General features: G+C 40.9%; 1 long non-coding RNA gene across 3 annotated transcripts; it reads left to right on the forward strand.

Annotated features, from left to right (window-relative positions):
• The first annotated feature begins 1,253 nt into the window (after window positions 1-1,253).
• Window positions 1,254-11,126, forward strand: LOC108522406 (uncharacterized). Of its 3 annotated transcripts, none has more exons than XR_001883457.1 (4): window positions 1,254-1,765; window positions 4,348-4,472; window positions 5,724-5,818; window positions 11,038-11,126. It is a non-coding gene; the product is annotated as an uncharacterized LOC108522406 (long non-coding RNA). The 3 variants fall into 3 exon arrangements; XR_001883455.1 differs by having other exon boundaries at window positions 1,254-1,369; XR_001883456.1 differs by lacking the exon at window positions 11,038-11,126 and adding an exon at window positions 7,195-7,313 and having other exon boundaries at window positions 1,254-1,369.
• Window positions 11,127-12,808: the final 1,682 nt, after the last annotated feature.

The following is a 12,808-nucleotide window of genomic DNA, read 5'->3' on the forward strand; positions in this document are numbered from 1 at the left end:
TCATCTTGTGCTGACTCGGTTCCTGGGTGGAGGCCACAAGACAGGATGAGCCAGTTTACCGTCTGGGTGGCACCAGCTCATCCATAAGAACGCAGGGTTTGAAAAATGCCTGGAACAGCAATCTTAGGTTTTACAATAGTAATGTTACCCATTGGAGCAACTGGGAAAGTGCAGTGGGCTTCTAGCCTCCGGCTGCGCGACTCCTGAGCCATCATTTCTAATCTGGTGGCTGATTTGTTAGTTTCACAAAGGTGTTTCTGCCCCCAGTCAAGGAGGGGGTTTGTTTAGGAAAGGACTGCTATCATCTTTGTTTCAAAGTTAAACTATAAACTGAATTCCTCCTTAGTTAGCTTGGACAGAAATGAACAAGGGCAGTTTGGAGGCTGGAAGCAAAGATGGAGCTGGTTTCATCAGATCTCTTTCACCGTCATAATTTTCTCTCTGTTACAGCTTTTGCAAAGGCAGTTTCAAACCAACAATATTACAAATGTTTCATGTAGTGAGGACATCATATGCACCAGGTACTGTTCTCAGATCACCAGCTGCATCAGCTGATCTTCACCGTAACCTGTGAAGTAAAAACCATTATTCTGACCATGTTAAAGATGAGAAGACGGAGGCAGAGTGATGAAGTAATTTGCCCAAAGACTCCGAGCTGAGCACGGACTCCAGCCTCATTGATCTGATTTTGGAACCAAAACCCTCAAGGAGCAGATTATACAGCTGTGAGCTCCTTGTTGCTTTTTGCTTTATTTTCAGCCTAAAATAACTATTTTGGATTACCCATTAATAGAAAAAAGTTTGAAAAACTTCAAGTCATTAATCAAAAGAAACGCTGTTATCTTTGTTAGAAGAATGGCACCATAGTTGACATGGTATCTGTGAGTTGAGACAGAGAGCCTTACAATGCTGGCAGTTCTGCTATTCCTGGAGCACACATCTGGCTGATCTAAAATCTATTGTTAACTAAGTCCTATAAAAGATTCATGAATTTTGCCAATGTTGGTATTTCAGGGCTCAGCCTAAAGGATTATTTATTCAACTGCAGATTATTTATTATGGGGTCATTAACTGGTAACACCTAAATATTATACTGTTTACTTGTTTTTCCCTGAAACTAGTTAGAATTGTTAGCCAGCTTACATCTTTTGTTCTGAGGGACACAATTTATATTTTAAATATATAGCTCCTTTAAGAAAATCTATGTATTCTTAGGTGGAAGCTAGAGCCTGCTAGACTGTTAAACTGTCTTTGCAAGATGACTTTGTGAGCTTCCCTCTGTAGAGACTTTTATTTTCCATGTGGTACTCACAGGAAGGCTTTGCAATCACCATCGTATGGAGCTCGAATTCGAAAAATCCTGAGCTGGGTATGACGTTTCCCCAGACATCATCTGGATTTCTCTAATTTCAGGGTCTGGTGGGACCTGGCTCCATGTCTTCTCTCTAGTCCGAGGCCCATCTGTGCTTGTGCCTCATTCCTTGCCTGAGGCACTCAGACTCCACCTCTGTAGAGAGACCCCGTGTTCCCTTGGCCGGGTCCCTGGACCTGATTGGGCTAACAGCCTGAGATGGCACCAGTGAAGGCTATGAGGAAGGTGGAAAATCATTACGTAACCTTGTAGGACAGCGTTATGTTAGCTGAGAAGTCGGTACAGCTGTAGTGGGGCTGGGGCAGACTGATACCCGGGAGGAAGGCTTGACGCTTTAGTCCTGATGCTGCTGCCAGGAGAAAGACAGCCGTGGGAACCCTGTGGCTTCATTCGGTAAGAGAGGGGCTGCTCCAGTCATAACACTGTCCGGAAGCTCAGCTATCATCTTCCCTTAGATAAATGTTGATTACCAATTAGATACTTAATTGTGGTGGAAAAAATAAACATAATATAATATGTCTGTTAAACATTTTCCAAACTACTGTGTTTTCCATACTCTCCTTTCCCTACATTGGCCATTTTAAACTTGGAATGCATCTTACAATGTGGTACTTCAGTTTTCCTTGTAAATTTGTGATTGAATTTGCTGTCTCCCAATTCTAAACCATTTGAAATTTGAAAGAGAAGGAGAAGGAAGAGGGATAAATCATACAGATGAACATAAAAATATCTCTACATGCTGGTCAGTTGGCAGTGGTGCAGAAGTTCTCAGCTCTCTGTTGAACAAGAAGATCTTAAAAAAAAAAAAAAGTAAACCCAGAGGGTTCTTTTCTAAGGCCCTAATTAACAGTCGTTCCTGCCTCCTTGGGGACAGCAGAAGGGTTTAAAGGGGGACTAACGACATTGCTTTTATATTTTTCCCAACTGGGAGCGGAGTGGAAGTTTTCACCTTTCTTTGGAAACTTTAAGGGATGGGAAATCATTGTCTTTTTCTATCATCGGAATTGAGGAAAATGGTAGAATATACAAAATGTTGTCTGCGAAGTAGCTAAATTGGAATTTTTTAAAAAAGAAAAAAATCATGATATTGTTATTCTAAAACATCTTTAAACCTAAATATAGACTTTAGAACCAGTGAAGGAATCGGAGGGTTGTTACTCCATAGGCTGGGGGAGAGCACATCCTTGTCCCGAAGCATCTGAAAACCTTGTCTCCCTTTTGCCAACTCACTTGGGCAGCTATAGCTAAAAGCATTCGGACCTCCAATAATTGATATTTTTTAAAGCATTTGCTTAAACCTGCTTAGAGGTCACTTTGGAGATAGAATAAAACCAAGGAAGTATTTAAGCGTATTGTGTATTTAATTAATGAACATTTCTATTTAGGCTTCATTGAAAAGTGTGTGAGGCGCTTTATAGAGATTATTCTTGAAGAGATGTTGTTTTTCGACACAAGGCACAATCTAGTGATCAGAGGAGGGCTATATTCTTAGCTATCTTTTAGATATGCAAAGCCTGCAAAACATCTGAAAAGCTGGCCAGTGAGTTCTTTGCTATATTTTCATTCTAAGAATTCACCTCTTTAACTCAAGCACCAGTAATATAAAATTTCCATCTCTTTAACTCAAGCACCAGTAATATAAAATTTCCAGAAAGAAAGAAAAGCTGAGCTCATACCGGGAGCAGAACCTTCCTCATCAGTAAAATGTGACATATTAAATATCCTAGCTTCATGGCTATTGGTCTTTTTGTTTTCTTTCTTTTAGAAAAATTATTATTATTATTATTATACTTTAAGTTTTAGGGTACATGTGCACAACATGCAGGTTTGTTACATATGTATACATGTGCCACGTTGGTGTGCTGCACCCATCAACTCGTCATTTACATTAGGTATATCTCCTAATGTTATCCCTCCCCCCTCCCGCCTCCCCACGACCGGCCCCGGTGTGTGATGTTCCCCTTCCTGTGTCCAAGTGATCTCACTGTTCAATGCCCACCTATGAGTGAGAACATGTGGTGTTTGGTTTTCTGTCCTGGCGATAGTTTGCTGAGAATGATGGTTTCCAGCTTCATCCATGTCCCTACAAAGGACACGAACTCATCCTTTTTTAGGCTCTTGTTCTTAAGATTTAATATCTTAGCTATATGGCTATTGTTCATGGCTTTATTATTTTTAGACAATAATTTTATATTTATGGGAAATATTTTATGTCAAAATCTTGTGATTGGATGAAGTCAGGGGGACCTTCTTGTTATGTAACAAGGGTGTTTGAAATGACAGCCTAGTTACCCGTTCAGGAAGTGTCTGAACAGAGAGATTTAGCATTTTCTTTCAAGGTCAGTTGTGAGATTAAGTTGTAATCTGGTTACACTACATCTGTTGTGAGAGGATTTTCTGTTTTGCTTTGTTTTGTTTAACTAGATGTTATTTTCAAAAGTTCATTTTTCATGGGCAAAAGGTATTCCATTAAAAGCTGATCACTTTTGAAGTGCTGGATTAAAAGACGTTTTCAAAATTGAATAACGGTCTATTAGAAATGCAAGGCAGAGTACTTGTTTTCTAAAGCGTATAAAGTCATTAGCTGTCTCTGTGACCTTGTAAGAATCTCTGTGACCTTGTAAGAACATGATTTCTACTTTCCTTATCTTCGGATTCCTACAGTGAGAAATCAACAGGGTTGGATCAAATGACTGTCAAGGCTTGCTCCAGTTCTGTAATTCAGAGTCAGAATGATCTCAGTGCAATTCGGTTAAAATAATTATAAAGAACGTTATGTACTTATATGCTAAGATGTGTTGCATACAAACATTCAACTTGCACATATAAAAATTGTGTTGATCTAAGTTTGAAGGAGGAAGAAAAGCTGTGATGTTCTTGCTGGGACAACCAAAGCAGCCTTCTGAATTGTGTCTATTATTAGTTGAATCCTGTTAGTCTGTTGCTTGTCTGACTGTCTACTTTCTCCAATCCAGATAGGCGGTGCTTCTCCACTGTGTACAGGCTGAGATCCGGCGTTGCAGGACGGTCACCAGCCATGGATGCTGACCCAGGGACCTAGAAGACAGCTTCCGCGCTTCTCCAGCTCCGGCACCTACTTGTACATTACTCCCATCTGCCCTTTCTTGCCTGTACCCTCTATTTTTCTGTCCCTATTCCTTTCCCATACTACACCCTCTCTGCCGCTTGCATATCTTGACATCTACAAAAAAAGTTATTCCTGCTAGGAACTTGAGTTTTTTCCTTGGGAGCCTTCATGATTGCCATTAGAAGTGATCGTGTGTGTGTGTGTTAGCGTTGGGGTGGAGAATGCTTTTCTTTTTCTCCCCACCTTTGCACCTAGGGTCTTAGAGAAGGGACTTCCTGCCATTACCCTAATTCTCCAGGGAAGCCTTTGGAGAGTGTGTTTCTGTTGTTCTTTCTACCGTTTCTTATGGGGAGCGTCAGTGACACATGGAGCATGACATTCTTCATTTTACGAGACTGTGCTTCTCATTTGAGGACAATTTGGTATCCCTGTCACTGTATGAACCTAAAACCTCTTTCAGTTTGAACCTCTTCTTCCCCACAGTGGTGCCCTCTGACTCTCTTGAGGACAACTGAGTCCCCTTACTTGCTCCTCCTTTCAGGAGGTGGACTGGTTAATCTGATGAGTTTGGTGAGAACCTGGCATTCAGTAGCTACGGTGCTCTAGTGAGCAGGGTGAGGTGCCAAAACTCACTTTTCAGGCAGGACCTATTTGTTATTGTTGTTTTTTTCCACTCTGGTGTGGTGCGCTTGGGACCTCTCCAGGCATGACACATGCTAGGGTCTGGTTCAAGCCGCTGGCTGGGCAGCTCCTCTGCCTGGCTTCATGCCGATCCTGTAGTTAGGCTGTGGAGGGAGAGTGGTGGTCCTCCTTGCTACACTGTAGCGTATCAGAGAGTCTGCTGCCTGGAGCAACTGGGCTTTTGCCGCCCATTGCTAATGAATCAGACGCTGGCAACCACACGTTGCAGTTTGCACCCATTCCCTTCCCTTTCACTAAGGGCCCAGAGGACTGGGGAAAGTTTTGAGTATTGACATCCTATAAAACTTAGAAACTTTTTAAAACACTTATCTAGTTCCTATCTAAGTATGCTGCAAACTTCTTGAGGGCTGGGATTATGTATTACTGACTCTCTTTATCCCCTGAAACCCTCAGTGCATTGTTCATTGTAGGCACTCGGTTTACGAATTGAGTAATAGTAGCTTAAGCTTATTAAGTCCTTACTATACGCCTGGCAGTATTTTAAAGGCTCCATGTGGATTAAATCATTTAACACACATAACAATCCTCTGAGGTAGTTACGGTTATTATATCACTTTACAGATTAGAACACACGGGGTCAAAGAGGTTAAGAAACTGGAGATCTAAGGAATGCGGTTTGAAAATGAACCTGCTGAATGATCCCTTCCAGCCACTTAGTAAGTGTTTTCTTTTTTCCTAAAGTGCTGCTAGTTGTTTTGTTATCATTAGTTTTAGTTTGTTCCTTGAAGACACTATTCTATGGCCTCACACCAGAGCCAGTCTGCGTGATTTCAAGGTTTAGCTGTGTCATTTGCTGAGTGACCTTGAGAAGGTTTCCATGCACAGGAGGTGTGTGTGTCTGTGCAGTATGTGTGTGTACATGCATAGAGGGGTTCTGTGTAGTGTGTGTGTGTGCATACATGCAGGTACAGGGTCCATGCAGTGGGCATGTGTGTGTGTGTGTATGTGCATACAGGGGTTCTGTGTAGTGTGTGTGTGTGTATACGCAGGTACGGGGTCCATGTAGCGTACGTGTGTGTGGGTTCACATGTGCATACAGGGGTTCCGTGCAGTGTGTGTGCATGTGTACATGCATACAGGGGTTCCGTGCAGTGTGTGTGTGTATGCATCTACAGGGGATCCATGCAATGTGTGTGTGTGTATACAAACCCACATGGGGTCCATGTCAAGCCCTCGAGGAGAACAAGGCAGCCCATGTGCTGTCCTTACTGTAATCAATTCTGTACACTAGTCTCTTGTGAGTAATGCCCTTTTTAAAAAGGCCCAGCTGCTAAAAGAATTGTTTAAAAACTAGGCAGAACAGCACAAATTGCCTGGAGCAATGGGAATTTTATTGTTTTGCAGACTTCCTAAGGTGAGTGTGTCAGTCATTCACTCTGTTAAGTAAACCACTGTGTGATTAGCAGTTACCTCACTAACAATAACAATTGGGTTGGATCCTTTCCCTAGGAGATTAATAAACAATCTACTCAATTGTCAAAAGCATAGAAATACAACACATCCATAGTGCAGAAAGTGTTTTCAAAAGAAGGCTGTTAAAAGGTCAGGTATTAGCAAGGAAGGTGTGTTTTGTGGTGGCTACAAATCACATTTCTGCTTTATCTTCCGTCCTTAAATGCTCCAACTATAAAATCAGGAGATGTCCTTGCTAGCTCCCTCAGCTCCCATAGATCAGAACTTATATTCACATATTTTTTTGCATCTATGACCACTTCAAGGTCCTTTCACCTCTCACACTTTGTTGGGTATTGTATGGGCCCCTCCTTAGAAAACACATAAGTTTTGTGTATTTACTATGTCTGATCCTGTAATATGGTCAAATGTAATGTGGGAGTAATGGCCATCTTCCAGACATGAACTCATGGGCTCATAACAAATAAAAGTTGCCAAAACCTCAAGGACAAATGAATAATTACATAGATGCCTTGAGAGAATTATAAGGCTAAGTGTAGAGAGAACTATTTAATTGCTGGAGATTTAGTTTCAGAGTCGATATGATTTCAGATTTTTTTTTTTTTTTTTTTTTTTTTAGTTACTGCAACAGGCTGAGAAAGAACATATAAAGGATAGAGAGTAAATTATCTAAAGATTCGAAACAAGATGAAAATTCATAAACACATTTGAATACACATCATTCTCACTACCAGCTGAATCTGAAAGTTCTGTGGTGTTTGGTTAATTTATGTTAACTGCAAGATTTCCTAAAATAAGTTTGCAGCTCCAGTTCATCTTTCAATTTTCAGTTCAAATCCACTTGTGATTAATTAGACATAGATTGTTGTCTCTGCCCTAGAATTTAAAGAAATGGCTTAAATAAATGCCAACCAATTAATTAAAGAAAATTATTCTTGGAAGAATGAACTCTGAGAGATACTTAAAGAAGTATGTTGTTTTTTTTTTAAATTTCATTTGTCAATTGTACAATAATTTCATAGCTGTTTAATATGATTCTTGCATCTGTGTGTTTATACTAAATTCCAGCAAAGCATAATAAGCAATACATTCATGGTTTCGTGTGCTAGGGGCCATTATTTTTTCATCCCAATAGTTGATTGCTAAATAAATATACCACAGAACCTCAACGGGGGTAGGGGTTAGGTCGGCCCATTAAAACCAAAAGAACAAAACAGTATTTATGAACACAGCGTTTCAATCTTCTGAAAGATGAGTCCAAATTAAACTTTTGGTTGGAGGCAAATGGTAAACACAGGTAGAATTGGTTATAAAATTACTTTAAAAATTACTCATTTCTTCTTAGAAACAATTTTGTCTCACATACAAGAGTATGAGTATAGATTTTACCTTTATAGCAATATACAATTTGTCTGGAAATTGAGTTATAACCAGAGGTAGACATCATTTTGCTACTTTCAAATTAGCCAGCATCAAATGACAGTAATTGAGCGAGAAAGGTCATCTCTATTTCTATCTTACTTTGTATTGCAATAACTTCCCAGCCATCTGTTCTTTGGGATATTCATGCAGAGGAAATAAAGAACCCTGAGATTTATGTAAAAATCTTAAAATCCATCTAGAGCTCACCAAAAAGCCTTCAGGGCACCAGACAGGCCTCAGATACCCTTGGTCAAAGATGGACCAGAAACACCCCAGAGGGAAAAGCTCCAGCGGATACAGCCCCCATGAAGAATCTTTGACTATCTTCTTCAATAGAGAATTCTTCACCGTCACAAACAAATTAGCAGACTCACACTATTAATGATAATTCAACTATTTTCCTAATCCTCAATGAAAGGTAAACCAATTTGGAGAATATCACAAACTCCCCTGAAATACTAAAACATGGTGGAGGATGAAGTAAAGAATACCTGGGTTTCCAGGGGCCATAAAACCTGGAAAGGACAAGTGCAGACAACTGAAACTTCTCTTCTGGAGCTAATTTTTATCATTATCTTATGTTTTATGGTCAGCAATTCTGACTGGGGCTTGACAAACACCACTTGCTCGTAGCCAGTTGGCTGTGTCACCTGAAGCAGAGGTTGCTTGAGAGATTTCTGATCGGTTGAGCTTGGAATCAACATGGGGCCAATGTTGGAATGCCAGGGGGGTGTGCAGCTGTGAGCAGGGCACAGACTCGAAACTTTGTTTTCCTGAGAAGGCCTGGGTTTAATTTCCCTAGTTTGACAGAAGCTGACTGTCTCTGGCAGAGCAATCTGTCCATTTGACACATTGGTTCTCAGCAGGATATGAAGAGCAGGTAACAGAGCAGGGGAATGGACAGTTTGAGCATGTTCGGCAAGAAGAGATCTTACGTTGAAACGTGCAGCATTCTGGGGAAAGGATTTGTTTTTTATGCGTGGCTGGAGAACCTGGTGTTCAACGTGAGTTCTCAGTTCCTGCTGATTCACGTGTCTGTGGAAAGGGGACCAGTGGGGCACGCAGGATCAGGGTCCTTCACAAACACTGTAACACAAACCTAGAAATTCTCTATTAATAGTCTTCATTTTTTCTCTCTGCAAGTCTGAGAAGTCAAATGGCCCCAAGAAAGTGTATTGCTAGTTTTTGCGCAAGGATCGTGACTTGTGATTTTATTTGAAAGAATGTTTTACCAGAAAGTATACAGATGTATAAAATATCGATTGTGGGTGGCTGGTTTTTAATTTTGGAAATGAATTTGGAGATTCGGTGTTTCGATTTATTCCGATTCATTTTCTCACAGTGCTACATACACTCTTTCGAGTTATGCAAAGGGCTTATTGACATTCTCACGTTGAGACCCAGAACGAATGCATCGTTCGAACAAGTGATGCTAGACCTCAGTGTTTACAAGCGTTGAACTAGCATGACTGCACTCGCATAGAGACGATTTAGGGGAATTCAGTTCACTAGCTCCCTGAGATTTAGGCTCTGTGGGAGAAATGAAACCGAGGCTAAATCAGGAACAGCTGTTTTCTCACTACCTGTCACCCTGGTACAATCTTCTAATTAATTTTGTATTCATAAATTTAAGATGTAAATTATGCCTATCTGGTGTCCCTTTCCATGTGAGATACGGCTTGGACCCTTTCAAAATTTCACATTTCACATGCGAGAGGTGTTTTCTGAAAGCCGTAAAATGAAACATTAAAAACAGCCAGCTGACCTTATTGCAGAAGACCCGAAGATCAGAGGAGTTTGCACTTTGCTTAACTGTAAAGGCTGCTGCTCCTGTGATGAGAGTGCTAGTAAGAAAGCAGATAGAGGGTGTCACTGTCTCGGGCTGGCCTTGGGTCCAAGCGCAGAGGCTGCCTGGATTCCCCTCTCTTGTGAGAGTCATGGTGGCTTCCACCTTCTCTGGCGTTCACCCAGAAGGATTTCCATATGCCACACCCTGTAAAGATCCTTCCTGTGGTGAAGGATTTCCTGAAACAGGCTGATCGTTAGATGATTTCCAACACAATTTATCGTTTTCCTCATTCTTTCTTGCTCCTCCAGTTTTTGGTTTGTTTCTAAATCCCTCCCTGGGTATACTACAAGGCACAGTTATGAACAAAGATGTTGCAGAAAAAACCTTACTCTTCATCTGCCCTTCAAAACCAACAGTTTCCAAACGCTCAGGGACATACCAGTTGGATAACTTCAGGGAACCCATTCGCAGTTAGCGGCAAATTAAAAACTGTTTTCAGAGGAAAAGAAAAAGTGCTGCCAGGCCCAAGAGGCTTCATAAGAGATACGAGGACGAAAAGTTGAAGAGGCCTTGGGAGTCGCCTCTGTGTGCAGAAGAGAAACTGGAGGCCCCGGGAGGTGAAATGGACTGCCCCGGTCAAACAGATCAACAGTGGACGGAGTATCGTCCCAACCCAGTGCTCCTAGAAAGGGTCAGAGTGATGGTGGGGGCAGTAGGGAAGACACTAGCTGAGGCAGCAGAAAAAAGTTAGAATTGCTGTCAGAGGCAACCCCTTTTAACCTGTGCCTGGATACCGTGTCATTTGCAAATTTGATAAGCTGATGTGTGTCTGCTCATATTAAAAATTGTTTCTTATGTTGATGACCTACGAACTTCTTTTCAGGATGATATCAATCAACTATGTTTTTTCTTAAAAAAAAAAAACCTCTCACATGTTTGAATCCTGTGCAAATTACAGTATGGGAGACTCTCAGATGTCACTCTGAGATCACCCAGGTATACCAATCTGGGAAACCTAGTTCATGATAAAATTGTGTTGCCTTTCATTATTATTATTACTTTTGTTTCATTATAAGACTCAAAATCTATCTCCTTAATAGCCTGCTTTGAAATCTGGCAAAGGAATGTCGGGTTCACCTGAAGAATCACCAGTCTGCTCTGTGATTCTTCAGCTCTCTTTTGGCTAGAGACTATTTTCAGTCTTTTCTCGTCCTAGAGACTATTTCCAGTGTTTTCTTGTCTTCCCCGAAGTGCTCCTCACTGTCCCCAGATGCAGCTCAGCAGTCTTCCCAGCAACGGATCTCAATGCTCTGGTGATGCGGAGTCTGAGGCCGGGACCACCAGGCTCTGCCAGGCACACCCCTCCGTGGGAGACAGGGGCAAATGAACGGAGGCAGCTGAGACAGAGACCACGGGAGAAATGAGGGTTCCTCTTGTGGACGTGAGCCAGAGACACTTGATTTTTCTGGGGGCTCCAGCAGAGGTTTAAGCAGTAGATCTTTGAGAAACAATCAAGACTGACTTCCCTGTGCTTCCAGAGATTCTGGAAGGTCTCTGGTGCCCTATAATAAAGAATTTCAGTTTGAATTAGTCTGCTTAGGCTGTCACAACAAAATGCTATCAACTGTGTGGCATAAATAGCAGAAATTTATTTTCTCACAGTTCTGGAGGCTGTAGCTCCTAGGTGAAGGTCTGGTAGGCTGGTTTCTGGGGAGGGCTCTCTTCCTGTCTTGCAAGTGGCTGCCTTCTCGCTATGTCCTCACGTGGAGGAAAGAGAGTGAGCTCTCTGGTTCCCTTTCTAGAAAGACACCGACTTCATCACCTCAGGGCCCCATCCTTGCAACGTCATTAGCCCTTAGCTGCTTCCCTAAGGGTCCTATCTCTGTATACAGGAACAGTGAGGGAGGGCTTCACTATGGGGGAGAAACGATTCAGTCCATAGCAGTTTAAATCCACCAAAGTGAATTCTATTTATGGCAACGAAGAACACTGACCAGCATCCACAGGGTATAATTTCTGTGTTTTAAAATGTGAACTTATTTAGAAGAGCTAGAAGCTACCATACAATCTTCTGCGTTAATTTGATTTTTGTTTTCTTTTTTATCAATGTCAATTCTACTAACTTTTTTTCAGCAGTGAGAGTAGAAATAAAACAAGATTTGGAGATGTCTATTTTCTCTCTTTTTACAGTTAACATATAATTTGAAATTTAAAAGTTTTAAAAAATTTATTGGGACATGATTTGCGTGTAATAAAAATAATGCACCTATTTTAAGCACAGAGTATAATACATTTGACCAATGTATACACCCACATACAATTGACACACCCATTGTAAACACACCAGTGTATATGCCCATGACAATGTATACAACCATGTAACCACTGTCACATTTTAGATATAAGAATATTTTCATCATTCCGAAACATCCTTTTTTGTCCCTTCCAAATGACCTTCCCAACCACTTATCCCACACAAACCCTGATCTAATTTCTATCACCATATATCACTTCTATCTGTTCTAGAACTTCATACAAATAGAATCATATAGTCTGTAGTGTCTTAATCTGAATTATTTCACTTAAGTAGTTTTGAGGAAATGTATGCATTCTGTTTTGTTTTTGAGACACATCCCTTGGTATGCCATCATTTGCTTCTCCATTGGCCTATTGATGGATATTTGAGTTGGTTTCTGTTTGGGGCTATTACGAATAAAGCTGCCATGAACATTCAAGTACAAGTCTTTTTTACAGACATAAGCTTTCATTTCACAGTAATAAAGTTGGGTCATAATATAAGTTTATATTTAACTTTATAAGAACATGTTAAATATTTTCAAAGTAGTTATACTAGTTTACATTCCCATAAATGGCGTGTGAGAGGTCCAGTTGCTCCATATTTTCACCAGGGCTTGCTATTATCAGTGTTTTGTTCAGCTATGCTAGTGAGGATGTAGTCACACTTGTTATGTGTGTTTTTAATTTTGCATATTTTGAGTATTAAAGATATTGATGACCTTAG

Source organism: Rhinopithecus bieti, unplaced genomic scaffold (genome assembly GCF_001698545.2).
Source record: "Rhinopithecus bieti isolate Rb0 unplaced genomic scaffold, ASM169854v2 scaffold_56174, whole genome shotgun sequence".
Classification (NCBI taxonomy): domain Eukaryota; kingdom Metazoa; phylum Chordata; class Mammalia; order Primates; family Cercopithecidae; genus Rhinopithecus; species Rhinopithecus bieti.